Source organism: Ursus maritimus, unplaced genomic scaffold (genome assembly GCF_017311325.1).
Source record: "Ursus maritimus isolate PB19 unplaced genomic scaffold, ASM1731132v1 scaffold_14, whole genome shotgun sequence".
Taxonomy (NCBI): domain Eukaryota; kingdom Metazoa; phylum Chordata; class Mammalia; order Carnivora; family Ursidae; genus Ursus; species Ursus maritimus.
In genome coordinates this window covers 20,522,447-20,545,525 of record NW_024423786.1, presented here as the reverse complement: position 1 = coordinate 20,545,525, position 23,079 = coordinate 20,522,447, and the positions used below count along the sequence as shown (strand labels likewise).

The 23,079-nt window shown below is 42.8% G+C and overlaps 1 protein-coding gene across 6 annotated transcripts in view; it reads right to left on the bottom strand.

The window, feature by feature from the left end:
• FOXP1 (forkhead box P1) overlaps positions 1–23,079 on the bottom strand; it is a 576,958-nt gene that overhangs the window by 296,686 nt on the left and 257,193 nt on the right. For all 6 annotated transcript variants that reach the window (XM_040628561.1, XM_040628562.1, XM_040628558.1 and 3 more), the window contains one exon: positions 21,785–21,845. The gene's annotated coding sequence lies outside the window, so the exon portion shown is untranslated. The remainder of the gene's footprint in view (positions 1–21,784; positions 21,846–23,079) is intronic.

The window sequence follows — 23,079 nt, the reverse complement described above, 5'->3', positions numbered from 1 at the left end:
AAATGAAATGCACTTATATTCTGAGGACTGAGTGACTGCGTTGGACGGTCTGGTCACGGTGGGTGGCTGCCCGACGAGAAGATGGTGCCTGGGACTTTTTGAAGCCCGATAAACAGAACTTGATGAAAATTAAAATTGTCTGCTCATGCTCTTTGCATCCTCAAATGCCTCCCCCTTATTCCTCTGCCCGGTCTGCATGAAGTGGACGTACCGCTCACAGAAGCCTTATCCCGGTATCACTTTGCTCCCGCGTCTCCTGCTAATATTCCCAGGTGGAGGTGAGCCCTTTCTAGAATTCCTGCACATCTAGTATTTCACATCAAAAATGATTTCCATATTAGCTTCCACGTCTTCTCTACCATGCCAGGAGCTCCCCACGATCTGCAGAATTATTTTATTTATCTTGGTGATTCCCCAAAAACCCAGAATATAGACATTTGAGGTTTATTGAATTTAATTGTTTTGTGAACAGGAAACAGAAGAGCTTAAGTGACAGGTGACGTTCCACGTCCCCCAAAAAGCATGGAACACAAGGCAAACCTGAGAACAAAAGCAGCGAGACCCTCCTTGCTGCCCTTGGAACCAAGGAGTTGCAAAGATGGAGCTGCTGGGGTTACTCACTACCAGGAAGAGAGACCCACTAGAAATGGGGTCAGCATAGCATAAAGGAGGGGAGAAAGTTAACGATAGGGTCTTCAGGGCTTAGATCGGGTCTAGCCAGGCCTAGACCCGACTGATTGCATTACATAATCAAGTATAGTCTCTTTTTGCTTAAGTCCGTATGGGTTGAGTCTCAATGAGATGCAACTAAAAAAAAGTTCTAGATGATACACAGATAATGAACGTCGATAGAATGAATTAGCATTACACAGGAGACAAGCCCTACAGAGTCCGGAGTCCGAGTGAGGACGTAATTGATCAGCGCTCAATCAACTGTTTGTTATCACTGGGTTTGGAGATCAATCAGCAATCTCACCTGATCTTCACATGTACTAAAAGCAAGGATTTAAAAGAGAGATCATCAAAACCCAGTATCTGCTCTTTTCCAGCAGGGCTCGCTGCCCTTTAGGCAGCACACTTGGCTCTCCGGCGTCCCAGGACAGCTGTGTTCAAAGAGGCATTAAACTCGTACGTACATAAGCAACGGGCACAAATGGGGTACACAGGGAAGAGAAATGCCATACCTCCAACCACCAGTTTTCCTTTCCAAAGGTGACCATTTGTTACCAGTGTCTTGTCTCTAGCTTCCAAAAATATTCTACATATATACGATCATATGTGCTTTGTACGTATATTTCCTTTCTTCCCCCTTCAACTCGCACAGCAGTATAATTACTCACGTGGTCATTTAAGCCATCTTGTAGAGATCCCCGCATCAGCACCTATGGGTCTATACATGCTTTATTAATTGCCGCGTGGCAGTGTCCCCATGTGTGCCCCACCCTAGGGATAAGGCTTAATTTAGCCATTCCCTCCTGGCAGACATTTAGGGAATATCATTGCTTTTGCTCCCACGAGCACTGCTGCAAGTTAGATCTCTGTACACTGGCCTTTTTCCGGCTGGGTGACTATAAATCCCTAGAAACAACAGTTGATTTTTGCTGCTGCATTTGTGAACTGAGAGTCAACAACCTTGCCAGCTGGGAACATAAATCCCCACTACCTTCTCACCTACCCTATCCTTGGGCTTCCCTTTAACTGGCATTTTTCTGATAGGATCAGAAGACCAGGTGCCCTTGACAGATACTAAAAACACCACCAAGAGAGGAGGCACAATTCTGGAATATCAGGTGATATCCACTACAGTGGACCCCAACAGCCTGGTGAAATATTCCCCCATAACACCCTTTGTAAAATTAAAACATTGTATAGTCCTATTAGGAAACGCACGGGGTGCCCGGGTGGCTCGGTCGGTTAAGTGACTGCCTTCAGCTCAGATCATGATCCCAGGGTCCTGGGATCGAGCCCCACATCGGGCTCCCTGCTCAGTGGGGAGCCTGCTTCTACCTCTCCTGCTCTCCCTGCTTATGCTCTCCCTCTGTCAGCTAAATAAATAAAATCTTAAAAAAAAAAAAAGAAAGAAAGAAAGAAAGAAAGAAAGAAAGAAAGAAAGAAAGAAAGAAAGAAAAAAAGAAAAAAATCTGACGTGCCTACACCCAATGGCACACACGAGGCTTCCGGGTCTGTCTCACATTCTGGGGGTTACAAGTGGTACGGTAGTCACAGATCTGTGTTCCTGGAAGTTGGAGAGCTTCCTCACTCTCTCCTGTGTATCCTTTCTGCACGTTTTTCCTGTTCCTTCCCACCTTGAACATATCCTGGAGCATTCTTTCAGCCTGTTTTCCTCCAGTCTAATTATTCTTTAATTTTAAATAATGTAATAACTTTGACATTTTCATTTATAGTTAAACCCTGCTAATTTCCACAAATGATGGGTAGACACAGCACAAATTAAAAAGCCTGAAAATTCAGCAAACACAAAAAAAGCCAATGATTAAAAAGAAATCAAACTGCAGCATTATGAAATACACATTTATTCTTACAAGCAAATTCCGCAGGCTCACGAGCAAGTACGGACACTTGGCTGCTTTCGAATATTCTTTTCTAAGCTACAGGGTGGCCTCCTTTCCATGGCCTCCAGTGATGATGTTTTTTGAACAAAATATCAGAGCGCATGGGAAGACGAAGTCTTTCTGAGTAACTATGAAGGTTTAAAAGGCAAGTCTATAAGCTCAGTTTTGCTGCTCTAAGAGCTTCTGGGCTGTCTGGTTACAAGGAAGACACAAACATGTTGTCATAGTGCACTGGGGCTACCGTAAGAGAATGCAATAGACTAGGCGGCTTACAAACAGAAACTTCTTTCTCACAGTTCTGGAGGCTGGGAAGTCCAAGGTCAAGGAGCCAGCAGATGAGGTGTCTGGTGGAGACCCATCTTCTGGCTCAGACAGGGTCATCTTTTTCTGTGTCCTCACATGGCAGAAGCAGGTGAGGAATTTGGCACCTGTTTTAAAGAGCACTAATCCCATTCAAGAGGGCTCTACCCTCAGGACCCAGTCCCCTCCCAAAGGCCCCCTCTGCAAACACCATGAGGCTGGGTGTTAGGATTCAACCTATGAACTTGGAGTGAACCCAAACATTGTAGCATATAAAAAGTGGTGGCATCCTGAAAAACCCAAAATGTGTCCAACCCAATCTCATTATCTTCCTATTCCACACTTGGGCTTTCCTAACATTCCACTGACTCAGCCAACATCACCTCCATCGAGAAATGTGAACATTGGCAGTCAAGGTGTCATCTTGAACAACGCCCTCTATCCTATCATTTCCTCAGTCCATCAGTGAGAAGCCGCCTAATTTTCACTCCTCAAGCTCTCTTAAAGCCCTTCTTCCCTTGCTGTTCACCATCAACTTCATAGTCTAAATTATAGTCTTCTCTAGCTTGGTCTTCTGCAAGAGCTGGCCACATTCCCCTGTCCCACCCTCACTCACTCACCCATAGATTCCGCACTAGCTGGTGTGCCTACTCGCTCCCTAGTCCACGCCTGGTTCCTTCTTTTCATGGCAACTTCAATGTTCCCTCTTCACTGGCACCTCCCCTGACAGTCCAACCGTCTGATGTGGCCACTCACCCCCTCAGCCACTCAGTTATGCACGAATTGAGTCTAACTGCCAAGCAAAGGACACCTGACACTGTTCTCATATTTATTTGCTTTTTGTCTCCCTCCACACGGTCAGAAGAGTGGGAATTTAGCCCATATCATCAATGCTCTATTCTAGGTGCCACGGCTCGCACGGATTGCCTCCAAAGCTGTCTGCCAATTATTCCTCCCATTCTCGTATGCAGGAGCCCATCGAGAGGGGGGCTGTTTTCCTGCTCCCTTGAGTGTGGGCTGGACAATTACAAAGCAGTGAGGGCGTGCTGGGCCAGTTCCAGGCCTAGGCCTTAGGAAACCTGGAAGGGCTGTCTTACACCCAAGCCTATCAGCATGGAAAGGCCAAGGAGAGAACTAGGTCATGACCTCTGCTAAGCCCTAGCCAAAGGGAAGACTCTGGAACCAGTGATTATTGTTTTAAGCAGCTAAGTTTCGGTGCAGTTTGTGAAGCAGCCACAAATAAGTGAAGCCAAAGTGGGCATTTCTTATTGAGAATCAATGACCGCCCCCTATTAGGGTTTCGTATCTACCCCCAACTGCCCCCAGGCATCTTTAACACTTCACAGAGTGATCCTCCCCAAGTGCAAATCTGATCCTGTTCTCCCTCCTCCAGCCCTCCCCCATCCCTCACCACAAGAACAAACAAAACAACCTGTTTCGGAAGCACATATCCAAATCCACGCACATTCTGCCCACAACCTGCTTCCTTCAACTCAGCCGGGCACCCGGGCACCCTCTCCACGAGTCCATTCTTCAACACGTCCTGACCCATCCCAGCCTTCTCTGTGGCTCCAACCTCACCTCCCCCTTCTCTTCCTCCAGATCTCCTTTGACCCATCGCTTCTCCTGGAAGCTCTCCCCGACATCTCAGACGAGAGCAAACCCCCCAACTGCAGGTCTAAAAAGTCCCACGCACCTCCATGTCTTAGTCCTCATTAGATCAGCCTTTCTCAGCCCCCAGGGGTCTGCGAGCTGCATGACGCCCTGACCATGTCTTTTCTAACTCACTACTATACTCAGCAACGATTCCTGTGGCTGGCACACGGGCAAAGCTCAAGTATTTGTTGGAAGAGGAAATGAGCAGTATGCTCACTTGGACTGTCCGCTTCAAATCCTGGCCACACCGCACACTGTAGATGTGACCCCTGACATTCTGAATGAACGGCTGGTGGTGTCTTCCTTTACCTGGGGAAACAACCAGGTGCTCCTGAAGTTCAAGTGAAATTATACGTAACAGCGCTTAGCCCAGTGCCTGACAGAGAGCAAACATTCAAAAATGAAATATCATTACCATCATTCACTAGTACTCCTTTTTCTCACTGTGAGAAAAGTCTACAGTTGTGAGGTAATAGGTTTTCTCTGATGTTGTACCCTCTTTTTTTTTTTTTTTTTTTTTTTTTTACCTTTTTTTTTTTTTTTTTTTTTTTTTATTAAATAAGCCTAGAAGCCCTGTACATGATGCTAAGTAAAGATGGCCCCTTGCACGTCCTTGCCAGCCTGGACGTTTTCCCAGAAGAAATGACCTGTACTGCCTCCATCACAGTCCTTAAAGCCCTAATCTCAGGAAGCAGCGTGATTAAACAAATTCCCCCAAAACCAAATCACCAATACCCAACCCTACCTTCCTAAGCGTCTTGTGGACATGTAATGAGGATCTTTGCTGTTCTCAATAGATACATGAATTGGTACCATTTTCCCAGAAAGCAGTTTGGAAATAGATATAAAATTTTCCATGTATATCAATCCCTCGCTGGCAAGCGAGCTACCGATCTATGTAAATTTTAAATACGTACACCTTTTCACCCAACAAGTCCCAGTCTGATCATCTTCCTTAAGTCAGTACTTCTCAACCAGGGCAATTTTGCAGGGGACGCATGGCCATGTCTGGGGATGTTGTCTGTTTTCCTGTCCTGGGGGTGAGACTGGGGAGGATGCACCACTGGAATCCAGTGGGTCGAAGCCAGGGACACTGCTGAACATTCCACAATTCCACAACAGAAGATTGTGCAGCCCGAAATGTCCGTCATGCTCCAGCTGAGAAACCCTACCCTAAGGACATAATCAGACAGTCTTTTAAGGCTGAAAACACAAGCTTGTTCCCAGCATTATGATGTACATCTTTGCATATCCAACCACGGGGGACTGGTGCAATAAACGTGATATAGCTACTCGCATCTAGAAGGTAATAACGATGTTGCCATACACTAATCGTGACAGAAGGATACTGGCAACCTATTTTTAAATTAAAAAAAAAAAAAAGGTGCCCCAAATTTTCGAAAAGTAAGAAAAACGAAGCATGACCCTGTTAAAGCTGCGATGCATCGACACCCAACCGCGGAATACAAAAATATAACGTGAGGGGCAGCTGGCTGGCTCCGTCGGGGGAACACGCGACTCTGGGTCTCGGGGCGGAAGTCTGAGCCCCACATTAGGTGTAGAGATGACTTCAGATCTTCAAGAAAAAAGTACAATGTAAGCCACAAATGGAATTGCATTTAACTGTACATTTTACTTAATCCCATGTATCTAAAGTATTATAATTTCAACCTGTAGTCAAGATCTAAACTTAATATCTATTTTACAGTCCCGTTTTTTGGTTTTGGTTTTTGTTTTTCAAAATCTGGTGGGCATTTGGCAGGCACAGCACAGGTCGATTCACGTGAGCCATGTTTCCACTGCTCAAGAGCTGTCTGGCACCTGGTACCACGCTGGACAGCCCAGGCCAGCTCAATAACACAGAGGCAGAGAGAGTGATATTTAGAAGAACGGATTCCGAAGTGGCCCAGGTTGTGATCCTGGAGGATAACTCTGCAATCATGTTTACTTTCTTACTGATGCTTTCCTGTTTATTCTCACAATGACAAATATCATGGGTAAGAAAAATCAAACAAGGCATTGGAAGAAACAGAGAGAGAAAATTGCTTGTTGGGCTTCATAACCATGTATGATGTATCCCTCGTGATCATTCCTCACACCCTTGTTGGAAATGATACATTCTGGAGCTTTCGGAGAAAGGGCTTGGTGGGGTGGGGGTGGGGGCGGGGGGGTAGGCACATGCATGCACATGTGCGCAGAAATGCAATCCTTTGCCCAACAGTGGGGTCAAGGTCACTTCTGCCAAGTGCACCCCAAAAACACAACTGAGTAGTGGAAAAGAGACTTTACTTTCTCCCAGATAGACAGGAATTCCTGCTTCTTGCCCTGGGGACCTCCTTCCCTCCCTCCAGTTCAGTCTCTGTCTCTCTCCTTCTCTAGCCTTGGACACAATGAATACTCAATGAAATTTCTACCCACATTCCTCTCAAGGTGAAGTGCTGAGGACACAAGCCTAATGCTCTTACGTTGTCTCTATGTGTAAGTTCTATAATAAGATTACGTTAGAGCCAATGAGTCTCATGAACAACCCTGGAAAACCTTTTCACACTATTTCTGTCACACAGTTTTGGTTTTAAAAAGCTTGCGAGACCCAGATCTCTCCACCTGAACTCAGGAGCATCTGGGTGTCAACGGCCTGGCCTAAATTTTAGCAGTCAGATTTAAGCTGCAGCGTAGCTAACAGGCAGATTCAAATTCCTACAAATGGGCAGGCGGGATCCCACTGGATGGCCCCACCCTTTACCTGGTGACGGCAGATGGGAGGCGAGAAGAAGATGGTACAGAAATACAACGTTATCCTGAAAACCTCAGAGACCGCTTCTGTCTTCTTAGGATCTTAAAACTTCGGGTTGTGTTTTCTATTTGGGGCCAGGGGAAAGTATCAGGCTGCCTCCTTCATTTCTATTTCCATAATTGGAGTCTCCCCCATAAAAAGAGCCACTTAAAACCATTTCCATTCCCTTTAAAGTTAATAATAAAATGTATTGCCATCCTTGAGAACTTACTACGTTCCATGCACTGCACTAATAACAAAAACAGACATTACTGAGCCAACACCACCGAGCCTTTCCTGGATATGAAGCTCTGCTCTAAGCACTTTTGACTTGGAATGACTCAGTTAATCTTCCAACGACTTCCAAGTCCCTATTTTTTCAGATAAGGGAAAAAAGGCTTAGAGAATCTGGTTGCTTCCTCCAGATGACAAAGTCAGAAAGTAGCACGGCTGGACCTGCAAAGCAGACCTCTCAGCAAACTTCTGCGTATAATCCTCACAGCACATCGACGTGACAGGGCTTTTCATTCTCCCCATGTCTCAGATGGGGACAAGTGGCGGAGCATGTCGGGAGCTGCCCAAGAACTGACAGGTGTAAACTCAGATGAGGCCCACACCAATCCATGCCTCGGAGCGGGGCACGAGGACTGCAACCCTGAGCCACCCCTTCATCATTTCAGCATTGGGAATGTTTATCTCGATTACAAATCAGTTGTGTTTTGAAACAGTGGTGACAGGAACCAGGCAAGTACACAGACAGGGGGATGGTTGCCAAGTGCATTCCCAGGAGTGGGACAAGCCAGAGAGCAAGCGAGTGTGGTCCCAGGGCCGAGGGGGCCTGTCTTCCCCCACTCAGTGCAGAGTTCCGGAATCCCAGAGAACACTGAGAAATCCAGAGGAAGAACACTTTCCTTTTCTATTTTGGATTCCTTCATTCAGGGGTTGATGAGAGTCAGCTGGTTGAGCTTACAGACAATGAGCCAATGCCCAGGGAGCACCTCTCAGCCTTCAGCAATACCCCTACAAACAGGATGCAAATGGGAGGGGCTCCCCTGAAGTCCGTAGGTCTGTCCCCAGGGTCTTACCGCTCAACTGCACAGGGCCCTGCTTCTCTACAGGCTTCCCGAACCACATGGCTGGAGGACACTAGCTCAGTGGGTAAAGAAAGGGGCTAGAAGAGAAATGGAGAGAAACTTCTCGGGTTGGGGGACACCGGGCCTGTGACAGCGTGCCTTTCCGAAGTGTGACAAGGAGACCACAGAAGGGACCTGGCTGGACGTAGTTTTTTATTTGAGCTGCTGCTTCTAACAAAGAAGCAGGAGAAGCAATAAGAAGAGGAGAAAGCATGACTCTCGCTGTGCTAAGTGCTTTATGGAGAACTTTCCATTTGTCCTCATTATAAAGCAATGAGGGAGACTCACCACATTTAAAGAGCCTCTCTTTTGTTGTTTACCAGTATATCCCTGGTGCCTAGAAGAGTGCTTGAAACAAGTAAGCATTCAATAATTATTTGGCGAATAAAGGAATAAATTTAAAGCATCCAAGTTTTTGGAAAGCTTATGAGCCCAGATCTCTCCATCTGGTTTCAGGAACATCTGAGTGCCAGTGGTCTGGCCTTTTCTAATTTTAGCACTTAGACCAAAGCTGCACTGTAGTACTCTGTGAATTCACTCTGTAAATTCAGCCATAAGAGCCACTGGTCAAGGACCCTCTCAATGACAGGATCCCTTCCCTATGCTCTCAGCATTCTGGCTTCCTCATTCCTACTCCTTCAACTGCCGGCTTCTCCAAAAATTATGAACAATTAAAAGAAAAAATGCAAACAGACTAAAGAAACAAAATTTCCAAACTTCATTTATAACCAAAGAATTGAACAAGAAAAAAAAAAAAATGAGATCCTGTGAATCAAATGATAACAAAAAAAATGTTGATACTCGTTGTTGGCAAAGTGGCAGTGAAATAAACACGCTCATTCAGGGTTAACAGGAGTGTAAATCGGTGCATTTGGAAAAACAGTATGACAAGATGCATGGAAAACCTGTAAGAATTCCATAAACTCTCTTTGAGTAATCTCCCCCTCTAGAATATATCTAAAGAAATAAAAACAATTGACAAACACCTATGCACAGATACGCCCACTGCAATGAGTATATTACAGAAAAACTGGAACCATCTCCACACCCAGTATTAAGGAACAGATAATTAAATTGTATTACATGCAAAAGGATGACACAGCATGTAATCGTTTAAGATATCTTTAACAATACTTCATGACATGCAAAAATACTGTGTAATATTAAATTTTAAAAACAGACAATTCTATATACCGGATGGCAGCAATTTGTTAAATATGTATACACTCAAAGAAAAAAGAATGGCAGAAAATTTATGTTATTCTCAGGGTCAGGACTCTAGATTATTTTTACTTTTTCACTTGGTCTGCTTTTCTGTAATTTCAAATTCCCTATAATGAGCTGGTTTAACATGTGTCATCAGAAAACCAAACGAAGTTTGTGGGAATTTCCTCCTCTGTTTCTATTACTAATAACATAATAAGAACTTAGCTAGTGAAGTTCCCAGTGACAATTCTATATCGGTCTTCATGTATTTTTATCCCACATAAGGAAATAAAGAGAGGATGTCAACCCCATTCCAGAGCTAGAGGAACAAGACCTTGGAGCATGAGTAGCTGCAATCGAATACACAGTGTGCACCTCAAAGAATGTAAGCAAAACACAATTACCCTTCCCTGTGCCCCAGCCTGCGGCAAAGCACATGGTACCTGGGAGGTGTTCATCTGTACCAGTCAGTCAGGCAAGGGCAGTGGACACTGAAATTCTCAGGCTACACATCACATTCAACAATTTTTTAAATGCACAGTTGTAAACTGGCAGGAACATTCTACTTTTATATACAACTTCATCAAATGGTCTTGTTTAAAAAAAAAAAAAGATCAGCCTTCGGAGGCAGGAGACAGAGAGGGAGAGACGGGCGAGAGCAGAAGCAGGAGAAAGGAGAAGGAGGAGCAGGAGGAAGGGCACCTCCAGAAACTGGAAGATGAGGGAGGGAGGACATGAAGGTGGGAAGGCGAGGGAAAAGTAGGCATCTTCTGAAACGAATATTTTTATTTTTACTTATTTTTGTTTGCTTGAGATGAAGGTATTTAGGGGACATTTCTCATAGTGAATATGCTGAAACACTTGTAAATGGCGTCATTTCCCTTAACATTGCTGGAAAAAGGAGAGCGTGCTGGAAATGAAATCCAAGATAAGGGCCAGCTACATTACACACACACACACACACACACACACACACACACACACAACACGCACACATATTTTGACTTTTCTCAGGTCTGTTTTTTTTTAATAGTCAACTTTTTAATAGTCATATTCTAATAATTCTACATATTTGGGGTATCCTATCATAAAAGGAAGGAAGAGGTGTAGGAGAAGAGCAGGGGATTCCCAACACAGAGGGTCACGATTGGGCAATGGCCTGGGGTCTGCCATGTCCCTTTCCTGGATGTCTGTGTCATCTTCAGTCCACTACAAGGAAGAGACCAGACAAGTCCCACATTCTTTGGTCCTCTCTGAAGTTCGGAGACTACTTCTCCACAGAGCAGAGCGGAGTACCTGCCCAATTTTCAACACACAGCAAAGCTCGCTGGAACGCAAACATTTGTTGCCTACACCGTTAATGCCGATACTGCTGGGGTATGGAGCACAAAAGAAGAGAATTTAAAATTTTACACTCTAAAAGCTGTAAGTACCTCTTAATTTTTCTGCATAAACTGAGGGAACCCCAACCAAAGCAAATTCTGGAGACGCAAAGGCAAACGTAAAGCAATGGTCTGCATGGGGGAAAGAGAAGGAGTGATGTCGGGCTAATGAAACAGGGAGAGGAAGAACGGCGCACCCTTGAAAGAACACAAAGTCCCTAGCTCACAGGCTGAAAATCAAGTTGGGGGAGTGGGAAAATACCAAAAACAATTCAGATCAGGGGGGAAAAAATGCCTAGCAACTTAAAGTCTAGACATTTTGAAATCAAAATAAATTGTACTTCACGTAATTGTGGAAAATGCATACAGTTGACCCCAAGGGGTGATTCTGTGTGGCCCAGCTTAGCTTTAATATTATCTAGAAGTCGAGGGAGAAACTAGATGATAATCTAAAATCTCAACATCATTTATAAAATGAATTCAAGACTGAGCTATCTTGAGAGGTCCAACATAGATATCCTGGCCATCATGCCTTAAATAGAACAAATCGGAAACCCCACCATTGCAGGGATGGACAACACAACAAGAGAAGTCGCCAAAGTATCCTAAAATAAGATTTAGATATAACATGTAATGACTCGGAAAAATATTTGCCATAGTGTAAGGGTAAAAATAGGAAACACACTAATGTGCGCAGGACGAGCACATATAAACAAATCTATATATACAAAATCCCGGCAGGATACTGATAAAATGTTGAACTGGTTAGGGGAGGTCACCAGTGGAATTGTTCTTCCTACATTTTCTTCCTCTAAGAAGAACGGTTATTAGCTTCCACAAAACGGGAATATTCTTACTTCACCCAACACTACCTTAATGGAATTTAGTACCTAAAGAGAGCAAGCATATTTGTTCTTACTTTACCTACAGTTTTCTAGATGCTTGAAGATTTGGGGACCAGCCTAGAAATCTCAAGAATGTTCACTGTGTTTCAGAATTTTTGAATAAGCCAGAATCTTTGATGCTCTTAGTTGAGTTGAAAGGCAGATAAGCCCATCAAAGACTACCTAGATTAGTATAAGGTGAAGGTGACAGACTGGCGTGGGGCTCATGCACAAACTAATACTTTACTAATCTGGAGACCATGTTAACCACACCAAGCTGTGGTATACTTCAGATGATTAAAACAACATATGTTATGCATCCCCCTTTTCCCCTGCTTTTTCTTTCTTTTCTTTCTTTCTTTCTTTTTTTGAGCCCAGTGTGGGGCTTGAACTCACCACCCTGAGATCAAGACCTGAGCTGAGATCAAGAGTTGGACGCTTCACCGACTGAGCCACCCAGGTGCCCCATTTGCCTTTTCTTTAAAGAGTACTATCTCAACCACTGGAGTAGAGAATGAATTGAAAGGGGCAAAATGTGCAGAGTTCCTTTGCGTAGCAGTGAATTTTTCTGTGATCACTTTCGACAGGCTGTGCTGTGACCCAAGTATCACAGAGTTAGCCCCCTGTCTACGTGGGCCTGCAAGGGGTGGGGGTACATGTGACGACCTTAACAGATAACAGTGCCGAACGGGCACCATGCCCGGAAAAAATCATTCACAGTGCCTACCATAAGCACACTGGTGGTCCTACAAAGCCAGTATATATTATGGGTGTGAGAGTCCAACATTTTTGACTCTCATTGGTTAAGGTTATCGATGACTTTCATGTTGACAAACACAATAGTCCGTTCTTTGTCATCATTTCCTCTGACCTCTTAGCCATCTCTGATGCAGCTGACATGCTTTCCTCTTTTTTTTTTTAAATATTTATTTGAGAGAGAGAGAGAGAGAGAGAGAGAAAGTACGAGGAAGAGCAAGAGAGAAACAAACCCAAGCAGACTCTGCACTGAGCATGGAGCCAGACGTGGGGCTCGATCTCATGACCCCAGATCATGACCTGAGCGGAAACCAAGAGTCGGATGCTGAACCAACTGAGCCACCCAGGTGCCCAAATGCTCTCCTCCTTTAAACAATGTCCTCAGTGGGCTCCCAGTTCACCCAAATCTCCCAAATTTCCTGCCAGCTTTGCCTCTTTCATCTCTATATCCTGTGATCGAATCACTTAACATGGTGTTGGCTTCAGAACCCCCATCTTGGAGCCCTACTCTTCTCTACTTACACCACGGCTGTCTTGGTGAGCTCACTCAGGTTCATGCCTTTATGCGTCACTTACGTTACAGATCCTTAATTTACAGCCTCAGCTAGGACATTTCTAGATCCACATACCCAAATGCCCATTTGCCAGCTCAATCTGGGAGAATACTACACTGCTCAAAGCCCACGTGTCTACAGTTACACTCCTGCTTTCCCCTGCTTCCCTCGTCCACCCTTGACAACACTCCTGGCTTGACCAAACTTTAGTCAGGCTCCTGAACCCACCTGGGCACCTCCTTATAAAATCCAGTTTTAGCAAGAATCCTGCTAAGTCAGTTTAACCACAAGCACCCCCTCTACCACCTTCAGTATCTGATCACTGCTGATAGCTGACTGGTTTCCTCCTCCTCCATCACCCCCCAGGTAGTGTCTGATCACACTGGCCTGTCTTCAGCAAGAGTCCTGTGAGATCTGTGTAGCTCAGACCCTCTGCTTACCCACGATGTTTTCTCTTGGTAATTTTCCATCCGCGGACGCCCACTCTCCTCCCTGGCTATAAATTCCTACTTGCCTGGGCTGTATGCAGAGTTGAGCCAATGTCTCTCCTGTAGAAAATCTCACTGGAGTGTTCCCAACACCTATTGTGATGGTCCTGAATAAAGTGTGCCTTACCATCTTTAACCAGGGAGATGAATTTGTTTTTTTCCTTTAATACCCTCAAACCGATGCCCCTACAGGGGTCCCTATTTCAGTTCATGGCAGCTCCATCCTCCCAGCTGTTGCTTGGGCCCAAAGCCTCCATCTTGTAACTCTTTCTTTTCTATGAACAAGCAATCCCGCAGATGACATTACCCCGTCATTCAGCACAAAAATCCTGGAGTCAGCCCTGATGCCACTTTTTAAAACATTCTACATCTATTCCACCAGGAAACCCTTTGGCTCTTCCTTCAAATCAAAAGCAAATCTAACTACTTCTCACCATCCTGATCCTGCCATCCTCCTATCTCATTGGGATGATTACAGTGGCCTCCTACCAAGTCGCCCTCCCTATCATCTTGCTTTGTTCACCCACAGGCAAATTTCAAAACGGCTTCCAGAGTGATCCATTTAAAGCATGAGTCAGATCCTGACCCACCTCAAAGCCCATCAGTGGTTCCCTAGTTTACTAAAAGACTGAGTCCAGTGAGTCTTCATGCCCTACTCAGTCTGGCCCTGTTACTTCCTTTTTTGTTTGTTTTTCAAAATTTATTTAACTTTTTTTTTTTAAGTAATCTTTGCACCCAACCTGGGGCTCAAACTCATGACCCCAAGATGGGAGCCCCTTGCTCTTCTGATTGTGCCAGCCAGGCACCCCTGGCCCTGTTTCTTCTTGACCATGCCTCAGACTACTCTCCCCCTTGATGACTTGACTTCAGTCACACGAGCCAACTTGCTCTCTTTAGAACACGCTAAATCTTTGCTCCAACGCTCCCGTGCTTCACAGTCAGCCTTACCCTGATTATTTATAGTTGGACCCCTTCCTCGGGCAATCTGATCTCCCTCACCCTCCTACACTTCCTCCCCAGCGCCTCTATCGCTGTGTATTTATATTTATCCCTGGCTGTCCCCATCCCCTAGAACACCAAGCAGAGGGCTTGACAGCAGTGTCGCTCACTGAGAGATTCCCCATCAACTTGAGCAAAGCTGTCCATTAGAAATACGAGGCCTGCCACATGTGTAATTGTAACCACACTGAAGCAGTGAAAATTCAGGTAAATAATTTCTATTATTAAACCTAACAAAAATACGATCATTTCAATGTATAAGCAATAAGGAACAATAATCCAAATATTTCACATGGGTCTTTTTCCACACAAAGTCTTTTAAATTACTTTGTGGAATTTACACTTACAGCACATATAAGTTTGAGCTGATCGCCCTGCAAACATGCGGCTAGTGGTCTCCATATTAGACAGTGTAGGTTTACTCAATTTATTCTACTCTACTTTATGCTTCTTCCATTTCTTAGGAATCCTGGGGCACAATCCACTAAACAGATTTCCTAACCCACAAATGGGTCCCAATGCCCACTCTGAAAATCATTGTTCTAAATAAACTTTAAGGTATGTCATCCGTACTGAATAGATTTTAGGGCACTTCCTCTGACCTCTAGGGACAGCTCAGGACCCTGTGAAAGGGAAACAGGCTTCCAGAAAAAAGAGGCCTGGAGGGATAAGCCGAGGAATTAAAGTACCACGCCAATCCACAGACTGAAGTCATCACCGTCCATCCGATGAGGCAAGACTGTTTTTTTAATTAAAAGGTAATTTTAAATAACTCATCGCACTGTCAGATAATTAACAAAACATCTAATTACTTATAATTATATACTACATGCATGCTAATATACAAAATTCAAGGGAAAATGTGCATGATTTTCACACTTCAAAAAGAGTACATTTGAACAGAGCATAAAGACTTCAAGCTTTTTCATTCTTCTCCCCTCCCTACCCCACCATGCAAAGGCTACAGAAGTCCAAGAGTTCAGATCAAGGACAGAGAAGTACAAACTTAAATGATTAATCTTCATTTTTCAATTGCGAACTCCCACTCACCAGTAGTCTTTTTAAAAGGTACTGTCAACTTCAAATCCGAACTCAACCCTGGACAGAAGGTCACTTTTCAAAACGGACTCAAAATAAGGATTCTACCACCAAGAGGACATTTGCTCCTTTAAGGTTCTGGGTGTTACTAGACACGAGGGGGTAATGCAGTCAAGGTTGGCACAGATCTGCTACCTTAAACAGGGTTTTGTTTTTGTTCAGTTCAGCTTCACATTTCTTCCTGAGGTTTGTGAATTGCCAAAGTAAAGGCAATACTTCCTACATCTCTGTTAAGCTGTTACGTTGTCACCTAAACTGAGAATCTCTTTCTAAGATGCTCAAGGTGAGCAACTGGGATATTTGTGCCCTTGGCAGATGGAAGAACAAAACATCATTTTAAAAAGACGAATAAACCATTTGTTATTCGGTTTTGTATTTCTGATTGTTCACAGTGCAAAACACGGCTAGCTGATAATCGCTGCAAAGACTGCCTTTACTACTAAAGACGCCTGTATGTACGTTTCAACAAGTGACTTCTGCTTGAAAACGAACTCTATTGAGCATATTTCTCTGGAAATCAATATTTAAAATTTTTTTTCTTTGAAACTAACATTCAAGAGAAACAGCTCTTGTTTACAGAGTAACTTAGTTTAGCATTATGGTTAACAATGTTTAAAAACAGCTAACTTAAAATGCAAACATTTAAATTTTGAAGTTTAACTGTTGGGAGGCCAAGTCAGTTCTATGAAAATATAAACAACATGAGGACAGTCATGTTTCCCCCAATTGCCATCCCCTGTAAGAATATTTCAGGTCACCATTTTGTTGGGTTTCGGAGTAAGAACTCAAACAACTCTGAGGTTGTATGAGAGTTACAAATTTATTTATTTATTTTTTGGTAGTTACAGATTTAAGTGCTTGGGATGAACCCTGAAAACATCATGCTAAGTGAAGGAAGTCACTCACCAAAGACCACATATTGTAGGATTCCAGTTATGGGAAATGTCCCAAATAGGTCAATCTATGCAGACAGAAAGTAGATTAGTTGTTGTCAAGTGCTCAGTTGAGGGGAATGACTACTAATGGTTATGGGGTCTCTTTCTGGGGTGCTGAAAATGTTCTGAAACCAGACTGTGATGCTGGTTGCAAACTCTGGGAACATACTCAAAGCCATTGAATGGTACACTTTAGGTGGGTGAACTGTATTGTGATGTGAATTATATCTCAATAAAGCTATTAACAAAATTAATATGCCTGATAATGTTCATAACAGCATTGTCATGAAAAATACAATAAAATCAAGTTAAGCTAACACAGCTTCCATAGAAGGCTAAAATACATAAATCCCTGATACCTTGGTGTACCCATTATACATCACTTTCTCCCAGCAACCAGTATTTGCCCTTCCTGATACTGGTCATCAACCTCGTTCATAATGTGGGTCTTCCCCTCTCTAATATAAACTCTATGAGGACAGAGACCATGTCCTTCTTATGTAGTGCTACGATCTTAACAACTAGCACACAATCATCAGTAAATACCTGCAGTAGGAATTTATGTATGTATGCAGTATGTACTTTTGTATGAATGAATGAATGAATGAACAAACGAAATCACCGGATTGGGGCAATTCAACCAATCAAGTTGCTGTGTTCAAATTGTCCCCTTAAGCCTGTTCTTCAATTCGCCCATGCTCCTGGCCATCCTGGTAGACACATTTCCCAGCAGCCACTGCAGATTCTTGCAACCAGGCTACCATAATCCTACCAAATAAAGGTCAATGGATGGGATATGTGCAATTTTTAACTCATTTGCATCAAAGAAAACTGCTTGCCTTGGATTTCTCCACTATGCTTCAACCATGTAAATAATGACAAAGTCCCAAGGTAGGAGAGCAAAAGAGAAAGAACCTGCCAGGTAAGCTAGACTGGTTAGACTGTTACATAAGAGAAAACTAAACTTCCATTATCTAAGACATTGTATGTTGGGGTCTCTATGCTATAATACCAGCCTAATCTTTACCCTGATCGTTAAGCCCAGGCATGGGTGTGCGGGGAGAAAGGGAGAGAGAAGGACTCCAATGCTTAACTGAACAGACTAGTGATTCAGCTAGCGTGGTCATCTGATGGCTCAATGAAGACACTGTTAATGTCTACACAACAACTTGATAAATTATGTCACACAATTCAAATGTGGAATGCTACAAAGCAGTCATTTTGAAATGGACTTAACTTTGAATGTTATTGGCATTAAATATTTAAACCAAATAAATATACACTTTCAAAAGAACCAGTGGATATATTTTAAATAGCTGAATAGCCATTTTACCTTTATTTGTAACCAAGATACAATCTGCGATATGAAAGACACAATGAGTAGAGTCTATAAGGATGCTTTATACTCCTGGATCCAACAAAAAAGAGCTCAAATCGGGGGTAGGAGAATATTGCAATGATTACGCTGTCTTTTATATTGTCTCTTGACTTTCTCACAAATAAGTTGACCATAAAAAGAAATTAAAAAAAAAGAAATCAACAGCACATAAGATGTGAAGCTTGAAGATGCCTAAAATGTTTTAAAATAACCATTTAATTGTCATCTATATGCGCTTGATGATTATCATCCACTCCCAATGCCACTCAGAACTGATACAAGAATATGAGTTTTACAAATTGAATTTGAATCTCAAGCAAAAATGCATGTAGGTGCAATGCCAACGTCGGGGGAAAGCAGAGGGGAAATGATGTCTAAACCTTTAGTGAATCACAAACTAAGGCAGCCATGATAAAATGACATCAATATAACTGTGACCCGAACAAGACGTCTTTTTACGTCCAGTCTTGACATTCTGGGTAACCGTGGGTAAGTTACTGATCACTTCTGGGACCACCTTCCCAGTCTGTAGAGTGGGGATTATAATCATTGCTCTCAAGAATGCTGGCACCAAACCCATTTTGTAACGTGTTCAGATCTACTTGGAAAAAAACTGTTACATGACTGTTATTTATGACTCTTCGGACCTTTGAATCTAAATCTGAAAAATGGCTTCATCTGTTTTTCTGAATGTGCCTGGCCCCTTTATGCACGTAAGTAGTTTTGCCCATAGTGCCAATGTCGACATATTTACTTGCATCTATGCTACTTATGATTCCCAAGTTTCAAATGCGGTATGACATTTACTAAGAAGCACCCGTCATCTGAAATCTACCTGTTTTTGATGGCGTAGAGATGGTGCTGGTTTCTCCATCATCACTGGATAGCATGATCTTCTCGGGGTTTTGTGGTTTTTGTTTGCTTTTGAGAGACAGTGTGCCCGTGCATGCACACGCAAGAGGTGCAGGGAGGGGCAGAGGGAGAGAAAGATAATCCTAAGCAGACTCCACACTCACTGCTGAGCCCATCACGGGCCTCGATCCCACAACCCTGAGATAATGACCTGAGCTGAAATCAAGAGTGGGACACTTAACTGACTGAGCCACCCAGGCACCCCACGCTCTTCTCTGTTTAAGGATTATCCCTCAGAAAGAAACAGTAACCATTCCAGCCATTTTACAGACTTTTTTTTTTAACCTTTTCAACAAAACTTTTTTTCATTTATATATGAGCTCAAAATAAATAAGGATTCGTTTTTGAAGGCTCTTTGAGCTTGTTAAAAGGTTAAAAAAAATTACATGTGATTTGTTATTTAAGTCTCTATACCTTCACTAATTTCTAAAAAAAGTAAAATAAAATTTGAAATGAGGGTTAAACAAAATGGAATTGAGATTGTAGAAGGATAAAAATAAATAACCCAATGTTAATTGGGGGTAGGAAAAATGAAGTTTATATAAAAAGATCTCAATCACAAAAAGTTGGAGTGGGAAAGAAACTATACAGAGATTGAAAACTCTTACTCCAAGCTTCCTAGCAGTCAAGTTTAAAACAAAAATTATATGAATTTATTGCTCAGCTTCCTTTGTGTCATGACAGGAGCCATCAGAAGGACAAAATGTTTCACTGTTCCTGAAATTTGACAAGGAGTTCCTCATTTGCAGTATATCGTATCCTTTAATACACCATGTCCTTGACATTAATTATAAAGAAAGAATTTTTTCTCTCCCCATGGACTGCCTCTCTTAGTCAACACTAATGAAAATTTCCTGGAACCTTTTCTTTCCTTCTTGGTTTTTTTCCCCCCCCGAACTTGCCCCTGTCTCACGATATTTTAAACTTTGACCGTTATCACAGAATTGGAAACAAATCACATCGCACACATTCAAGCGTGCCCATTTTCAGGTCATGGGTGTTAGCGTAGGCATTATAAAGACATCAAGTCAGAAGAAAAATAATTCATGCTTACAGGTGACTCCAAAGAAAATAATGAAAACTACTCAGGACGCCCCTATTTGAAGCTGTCGGGGTAACACAACTCTCAAGGTGAATATTTCATCTTTTCAACCACGCTTTCAGCTTTGTTTAATCACAGTTTTGAGCTCTGCTGGAAATCTTTGCTAGCTAACGGCGCGAGATGAGTTAAACACCTGGCACAGCTTTGCATAAGGAACGTCTTGGACTGAGATCTCGCAGGACTCATGGAGACCAGGAGACACAACGTGCAGTCGAGCTGAGTCGCTGTGGCAGAGGAGGAATGGCCCACAAAACAGAAAATATTTCCTGTGTGGCCCTTTACAGAAAAAGTTTGCAGATTCCTGAAATTAACTAAGCCTTCCTTTTTAAGACCGGGCAACTGAGTCTTAGCAAAGGGAAGTGTTTTGACTTGATCACCCCAAATAGTAGTTGGGATCCACCCTTTCCGTGCTGTAGTGGATAAGTGAACCTGTCCCCCGTGGCGGGCAAGCAAGTGCTTCCCGCAAAGGTTTCATGTAAACAACAACGATGGTGAAATGCAGCAAATTGGATTTTTTTGCCTCCAATCCAATGTGCCAGAATGCAACTCTAAAAACAAATCCATACCTTTCAGAGGCATTCTAGAGTCCCCAAATGCTAAGATTAAAAACAACAGTGATCAAAGAATCTTTGCGTTATAAAGGTTCAAAAAAACCCCAAACATGTTCAACTAAAGAGTAGGAAGTCTCTGTCTTACAAATTCATAAACTCAACTTAGTAATACCTGAGTGGAGACTCGGTGGAACCAGGTCAGCAAGGAACCTGTTTTACAACAGACACAAATCTACTAAAGCAAACGGAGCTGTTATTGGCCAAAATTCAAAAACAAAATGAAGATGCCACTTGAGAAACCTCAGCCGTGAAAATGACCTGCAAGGTTAACTTGGGTCAGATGACCACGGCCCCACCCGAGAGCGAGCTTTGGAAGTCAAGAAAATATGGAGTATCTGCAACCAGTTTAAACAGAGTGCTTTTTTGTTCCCCCTCCCCAAAAGTGAGTTTGAGAAAATTTAATTTAGCTTTAATTCATCAAGCTACATTAGTCTCTCTGAAAACTTCTAATTTTAAAATCAAATACTCATTTGATTTTCAAGCAAGGTCAAGAGAACAAGGCAGCCTAGCGCTGACATCACAGGGATATGCCCCACGCCGCTCAGCAGTCACATCAATGTGCTGTGTTGCTATGGTGCTTGACTATTAATTTCTGAAAGAAGGTGATTATAAAGCCGCCAGATGAACATCAATCGGATGACACCACTTGGGCACAGAACACTGACATGCGCTACTCACATTTGCAGCAAGTTCGTTTTTATGAATCACCACTCTTGTGATGTGAATATGGCTTTCTAACTTTAAGCCCACCAAGTCAATAACCAAAAAAAAAAAAAAAAAAAAAAAAAAAAGTTCAGCTTCAATAAAAAGGAGAAAGTTTGATAACCTTTAGGGGGGGAAGGGTCACTCTGCAGACCATTTCTTACAAGCAGTCTTTTCTTGAAAGTTCTCCCCAAAGATTCTACTACATAAGGACTCTTCCACACAAATGCAAACACATATATTTGGTAGCTACATAGATCGGAAAAGAGTTGAATTAAGATATACCTAGAAGGAGGGAGATATGGGCCAAGATAGAATTCCACTATTCATATTTGCATTTACCTTTTTTGGCTTCTGGAAAGCAATCTTCAGGTATAGTCACCTCAAAAGGTCACTTCTTACCCTGAAAACAAAAGAGAACGTCAAAATCTGAATGTCAAGAGACAGCAGCAACCACCTATCTGCCTGGGATAGATGCAAGAACAACAAAAGGACTCCGTTACGTTGCATGGCAAATGACTTTCACAGTTAATAAGGACTAGGCGCAAGACCACTGATCTGGCGCACGGGCCTGTGAGCTCCTCCAGACAACAAAAACAATGTGGGTGGAAAAAGTAAAGGTGAAACACTGCGAATTCTGCATACGAACTTTTTCTCATCTTGTCATCTATCAATTTATTTTCTGGTGCAATAATATGGGACTCATAGGCCTTTGTTTTTGCAAACCGGACTGCTCCCTGAACGTGTCTGTTTGGTTCACATTCACAACATCTCTGATTTCATTAAAGCACAGGCTTGTTTTTTTCTCCCCCCCCCCCTTAGGAAGACGAGAGCGAGTTCTTATAGATGAGATGCTTTATGCCACCCTGGGACCTTTCAAAATGAATACAAGCGCCACGATCTTCAAGTTTGGGGAGGGGTAAGGGGTTAATCGGTTGGTGAAAGCTGTTCACACTATGTTTTCCACTTCGCATTTATCTACCAGATCTACCAAGTTAAATAAAAATGGTTTGTGTCAGATGAAATAAACAATTGAAACTGAGCTCCCTAAAACACAAAGAAAGCCTGGAACATGTTTTATCCCACATCTACTCCTGCATCTGCACACTCTCTTATGCAAAACAGTGTGTAATCCTCTAAGAAACATTACAAGCTGCCTCTTTCTGCCCATGTAACTGGGATCAACATATGGCACAAGTGAAAAGAAAAACATTTGTTTATTAATTTAGATCAAGTTACCGACAGGGTACAGGATTCATTCCACATCAGCTGACCAAATGCTCATGTAATTTTTGGTAAGATGCTAAGATCGTACCATCATTTTACTAAAATGTTAATATCCTTTTGCTCACTCTTCAGAACAATATGTAATGAAGTGGTTTTAATTTTATACAGAATATATCCCTGCTTATCCCTCTGCTGTCAGCCCTGAATGTGGAAAGGCAAACATTATTGAGAAGAGTTAAATCTTATTTCACAAGGGCTAAAATTTGAAAGTGGCACTTTGGTGAGTACTATCTTTCAGGAATTGATCGGAGGCCAATTTATGACATTTCCACAAGCAAGTATATGCAGATTCTTGCCATAAAGATTGGGGAAAAATGCAGGCTCTGAGTGAAATCATAATTTTCATGTTT